Raw genomic sequence first — 6,897 nt, forward strand, 5'->3', positions numbered from 1 at the left:
ATGTGCTCTAGCAAATGGTGCTGATGTTTATCCTGTTGTGGTGGACTGTCTGTTAGTACTACCGTGATATTTATGTGTTCTAGTAAATGTTGCTGATGTTTATCCTGTTGTGGTGGACTGTCTGTTAGTACTAGCATGATATTTATGTGCTCTAGCAAACGGTGCTTATGTTTATCCTGTTGTGTGGACTGTCTGTTAGTACTAGCATAATATTTATGTGCTCTAGTAAATGGTGCTGATGTTTATCCTGTTGTGTGGACTGTCTGTTAGTACTAGTGTGTCATTTATTTGCTCTAGTAAATGGTGCTGATGTTTCTCCTGCTGTGTGGACTGTCGGTTAGTACTAGCGTGATATTTATGTGCTCTAGTAAATGGTGCTGATGTTTATCCTGTTGTGTGGACTGTCTGTTAGTACTAGCATGATATTTATGTGCTCTAGTAAATGGTGCTGATGTTTATCCTGTTGTGTGGACTGTCTCTTAGTACTAGCATGATATTTATGCACACTAGCAAATGGTGCTGATGTTTATCGTGTTGTGTGGACTGTCTGTTAGTACTAGCATGATATTTATGTGCTCTAGTAAATGGTGCTGATGTTTTTCCTGTTGTGTGGACTGTCTGTTAGTACTAGCGTGATATTTATGTGCTCTAGTAAATGGTGCGGATGTTTATCCTGTTGTGTGGACTGTCTGTTAGACTAGCGTGTTATTTATGTGCTCTAGTAAATGGTGCTGATGTTTATCCTGTTGTGTGGACTGTCTGTTAGTATTAGTGTGACATTTATGTGCTCTAGTAAATGGTGCTGATGTTTCTCCTGTTGTGGTGGACTGTCTCTTAGTACTAGTGTGATATTTATGTGCTCTAGTAAATAGTGCTGGTGTTTCTCCTCTTGTGGTGGACTGTCTGTTAGTACTAGTGTGATATTTATGTGCTCTAGTAAATGGTGCTGATGTTTCTCCTGTTGTGTGGACTGTCTGTTAGTACTAGCATGATATTTATGTGCTCCAGTAAATGGTGCTGATGTTTATCTTGTTGTGGTGGACTGTCTGTTAGTACTAGCATGATATTTACATGCTCTAGTAAATGGTGCGGATGTTTATCCTGTTGTGTGGACTGTCTGTTAATACTAGAGTGACATTTATGTGCTCTAGTAAATGGTGCTGATGTTTATCCTGTTGTGTGGACTGTCTGTTAGTATTAGCGTGATATTTATGTGCTCCAGTAAATGGTGCTGATGTTTATTCTGTTGTGTGGACTGTCTGTTAGTACTAGCATGATATTTATGTGCTCTAGTAAATGGTGCTGATGTTTCTCCTGTTGTGTGGACTGTCTGTTAGTACTAGCATGATATTTACATGCTCTAGTAAATGGTGCGGATATTTATCCTGTTGTGTGGACTGTCTGTTAGTATTAGCGTGATATTTATGTGCTCCAGTAAATGGTGCTGATGTTTATCCTGTTGTCTGGACTGTCTGTTAGTACTAGTGTGTTATTTATGTGCTCTAGTAAATGGTGCTGATATTTATCCTGTTGTGTGGACTGTCTGTTAGTACTATTCTGAAATTTATGTGCTCTAGTAAATGGTGCTGATGTTTCTCCTGTTGTGTGGACTGTCTGTTAGTACTAGTGTGATATTTATGTGCTCTTGTAAATGGTGCTGATGTTTATCATGTTGTGTGGACTGTCTGTTAGTACTAGCATGATATTTATGTGTTCTAGTAAATTGTGCTGATGTTTCTCCTGTTGTGTGGACTGTCTGTTAGTACTAGCATGATATTTATGTGCTCCAGTAAATGGTGCTGATGTTTATCCTGTTGTGTGGACTGTCTGTTAGTACTAGCGTGATATTTATGTGCTCTAGTAAATGGTGCGGATGTTTATCCTGTTGTGTGGACTGGAGGTAGGACCCCATATGTAGGACAGCATACATATTTTGTTTATGCTCTGGCAGCTAGATGGACTTTGTAAAGTAGTTATTAAAACAAATTTGGATGCACTTTCTTGATATTACTTCAGCCTTGGGGCAGTAGGTGTAGATCACCTACAGATTTGGTGTCGGGTATCAGTCGTCCCTCACACTAGGTTGACAATGATGAGATTCAAACCCCATCAGTCCTTGTCCAGCTCAACATTTGGGGACAGTGACACTACACATTTGTCACATTTGGTGTCCAGTTATGAAGATGTTAGAACTAAAGTTATTCAGCCAAAATACTTTTGTTGCCAAAGGTGTGCATGCTAACCATTGCAACCACAAGGTAAAATATAAAGATTTTTATTTATTTATTTATTGCTTTTGTTGCCCGGGAAAGTCCACTGGGCCTGGAGGAGCCCATTTTCAGTGGAGGCCCGGGGAGAAAAGCTCCACATTATTACATACAATTAATTAAAAACAGTGTTAATACATAAATAAAATAGACACACAGTAGAAAATATAAGACAAAATTGGCAGAGATATAATTTCATTAATTACATACAAAGGACAAATTCTGTAAGTGAGAGCATAAATAGAAACCAAAATATACAGATATCTGGTTATGCACATTTGTTTTATTTTTTGTCAGGTTAAAATAGGAACAGATGGAAAATGACCCGTGCAGACAAATATGTTAAAAGAATCAGCTCCCAAGGGAATGTAAAGCCAGAGGACTGCAGAGGATTAATATGCCTATAGAGCAGATAGTGGCTGCTTTGTGCACAGTGCAGCATGGGGGGGGGGGGGGGGTTCTGCATGAGATCCAGTAAGGACAGTCAAGTCCACTCCAAGAGGATTTTACAGCCCAGCTGTAATTGCTGGGACTGGAAATAAAGCACATGGCGCCTGATGCAGCTGAGTGAATGTGACAACTGGAAGCAGAAGAGGAAAAAAAACCCACAATGCCAGAAAGAAATGGAGACGATCTCCTTCCATTACATGCATGTGATTCATAGGGAGGGGGAAATCACACCCAGGTATCCTAGGACAGTACAAAACTTTTTCCTCAATACAATGATTTAGATTGTTTTATAAAGGCCTACAAGAGAGTGTACATTCAACACCAAGCTGATCAAGAACAGCTGGTGAGATTTTTATCTCCCTTGCTTGTGGGTAAAGAAATACATGGAGTTTCTAAATTCAGTGATGCTGACTGTTGCAATTATGTCAAAATTACAGAATATAGGAGAAAGGCAGATGAAAGTATATTGCATGGTATATTTCAGAATACTTCCACAGATGAGTCATTGGTTGTAAGATCAGTACGTTTGAAAAGCTTTCAGACCTTGTGATCATGGAACAAACCCTTAGCATTAAATCTGAGGACAGGATTTCTGTAGGAGACTGGGGATGTAACACTGCTTAGGTGATGAGAAGGAAGGGTAGCTTCTCTAGCAGGTTGCCACTATATAAAAGGGGGAGCCCAGCAGTGTACATGGGCATGGAGAGCCCATGGGGGCAGCCTAGGCCATGCCAACAAGTTACACAGGACAGAGTGGAAGCCCCAGGTTCAGGTACACACTGAAGATATGGGGATAGAGGTTTTAAATGTAACCAGATAGGGTATGCATGGTCTGATTGCCCAGTATGGGGATAGTGGTCTCAGAAAACATTAAGCAAGACTAACACTTCAACAGTGCTAGGTTGTTTACAGATAAGATCTGTACATAACTATCAAAAAAGTCTGTACATTATGGTGGCAGAAGGAAAGGAAGCCATTGCCAAAAGTTATACAGCCTCAGACATAACCATAGTCAAACTTGCAGTGGTCAGACAGGAGCACTACTTGCCTGGGCCATCCACTCCAGTTAGAGCCTTAGATGGGAAACATTGATCTGGACTGGGAAGACGGAGAAGGTAGCAAGCATGAAGCTGTGTTTGAGGACCTTCCTGCTAATGTTATAACTAGGAATGACTTTTACAGGTCAGTACCTTGTGTACAAGCTATCACATACAGCCAGGCATAGAGGCATCCCCTTGGAAAATGGTGTGGGGGGGGGACTCAGTCAGAGCTCACACCTCCATCTGGAGCTGGTTATAGTACTACTTCAGAATAGAAGTTGGTCAGTAGCAGTGACCTGAGATCCGAACCACAACAGGAAACACATAGTGGGCTTCCCTTAGAAGGTGGTACTTCTAGGGGAGGTTAGTGACAGCCATCAGACATAACCTGAGACACCACTGACAGAAGGTCATTTTTGGAAGCGAAACTGGGGAGTGACAGTATGGAGGAGTTAAGGGGTACTCATCTCTAAGATCCTACTATGTAGGACCTGCAGGGGGTAATTAAGGATGCTCCAGATACTCAAGAGCAGAGAGAACTCATACACCAATACCCAGGACATACTAGCTGGCATTCTTGCCATAGCCCATGATATCCCTTTTGTAAGCCATATGAGAATAAAGTGTACTAAAACAAATTATGCAGATTTTGTATTAGTCTGGGATTGTCAAAGATGTAAAAAGGTATTTTAGTACCTGTGAGTATTGCCAGAATGCTGGCAAGGCTGGAGACATACCTGTTGACTGTCCTAGATTTTCACAGAATGGCCAGATTTTTGCATCATATTTTTGGTCTGTTCCTTGTTTGTGGTTTTCCGGGAAATTATTGAGGTTTACAGTCACTAAATAATAGTAAATAATGACAGGTATTTGAGTTACATACTCCATATCCTTCAGAAAATACATACTAATTCAAAACATGTTATTCTAGCAACTTTCTAAGTTTATAGGACCAGTTTTTAAAAAAAGCTGTCCCTATTTTTGGCCTTTGTCCCCCATTATTTCTTGCTTTGTCCTGATGTCTTGCACTGAGGGGTTGACAGGTATGTCTGGAGACAAAGCCAAGGAGGCATTGATGACTTTGCCTGTTATTGAGGAACCATTTCTGTGGGTAGCTATGGATGTTGTGAGACCTCTGAGTACTACAAGTTCCACAGGAAAGAAATATACCCTGTGGTGGTAGATTATTTGTTTATTTATTTTTTTGTCTTTTGTTAACTGAGTTAGTCCAACTGGGCTGGTGGCCCATTTTCACTGGAGACCCCAGGAGAAAAGCTCCACATAAATAAAAAAAAAAATAACAATAACAAAGTTACATTGGAAGTAATGTGAATATGAATGCATGACTACATACATTCATGCCACATTTGAATATGAATGCAGAGCTGTGTATCTAAAAGTGGTGGCACTGTGGCTCTGTGGTTTGGTGCCTCTGTGGCTGTGTGGCTGTGTGACTCTGCAACTCTGTGGCACTGTGGCTCTGTGGCTCTGTCTTCCACTGAAGCTGGGAAAGTAACAAATGCTTTGCTAGACATTTTCAACAGGGTAGCTTTTCATAGAGAAATACTGACAGGTAGTGGAGCCAACTTTATGTCTGACTTGCTGTCATGTTTGTGTAAGTGCTGTGGGATAAATCACCCAGAGTCTACCTCCTACATCCATAGACAAATTGTCTCGTGGAGAGGTTCAACTCTATGCTGCATACCATGTTGAGGGCATTTGTAGACTAGTTCAAGAGAGAGTGCAGTAAGTGTCTTTGCATACAGTTAGGTGCACCAGAAATCTACAGGTTTTCACTCTTTGAACTACTTTATGCTCATGGAATGAAGGGGTAAAGGGGCCCCTGGATGTAACTTGTGATGACTGGGAGTGTGAGCATGAGGTCCACAATCAGTCTGCTGCAGAGTATGTCCTAAACCTAGTGAGTACATTTAGGGTGTTGACAGGGCAGGCTCAGAAGAATATAGCCCAGGCACAATAGTGACAGGGCAGCCAGAGTCAGAGAGTACCATCTAGGGCAACAGGTGATGGTACTTTCCCCTGTGAGACACAACAAGCTGCAAGCAGCCTGGGAAGTCCCTTTCACCACTATAAGCAAAGAAAGTAATCTCAGCTACATGACGCAGTTCCCAGGCAGGAGGTAGAAGCACAAATTGTACTATGTTTACATGATAAAGCCCCATCATGAGAGACAGACCCTGGGACTTAGTAACTACTGCGAATTGCAGGAGTAGTCAGAAAGGAATCTTCTGGTAGACCTCCTTGGTTATGCCCAGTCTGACATCTGTTACACGTAGAACCTCCTACACACAGATATGCAGGTATATAGACACACTGACATATGCAAGCACACACACACATTATACACCAACACACACATATGTAGACACATGCACACAACCTACACGTGCACACCCATACAACTGTAAAGAAAGTCATGCATATGTGCACGTATTTAAATACACACTGCATATTTTAGCAGATCTATGGTAATATACAAACACAACACACACACGCATACACACACACACACACACACACACACACACACACACACACACACACACACATACTGACATGCGCTGTGTTCATACACACACACACACACACACACACACACACACACACACACACACACACACACACACACACACACACACACATACTGACATGTGCTGTGTTCACACACACACACACACACACACACACACACACACACACACACACACACACACATATGTGTTGTGTTTGTGTACTCCTCCATCATATCAACAATGGCTGCACTTTACAGCCAGCAGCCAAAAAATACTTTGTGTTTAAAGCATTAAGGCATTAATATCAAGCCATTCTTCTGTTATGGTTGCCACATATTAGGATAGGCCCATGTGTAAAACAATGTGTTTGTCTGCACAGCTTTATAATATGTCATTTTTCACACTATACTTTAATATAAAAGTGCATGTGAGTATGCTTTTAGTAATGTTTTGCCTCCAAGCTATTTTAAAAATATGTGTCAAAGAACATTTTAAACACATTCTAAAAAGGCATGCAGGTATGTAAGTGTTTATCTAGGAGCCTACTGGACTGATCGGTCACATTACAGTATATGATCTCACTTCTCAGAGCTAGAGATCAGTAAA

This window comes from Protopterus annectens, chromosome 13.part0, assembly GCF_019279795.1.
Source record: "Protopterus annectens isolate FY-2018-M chromosome 13.part0, PAN1.0, whole genome shotgun sequence".
NCBI lineage: Eukaryota > Metazoa > Chordata > Ceratodontiformes > Protopteridae > Protopterus > Protopterus annectens.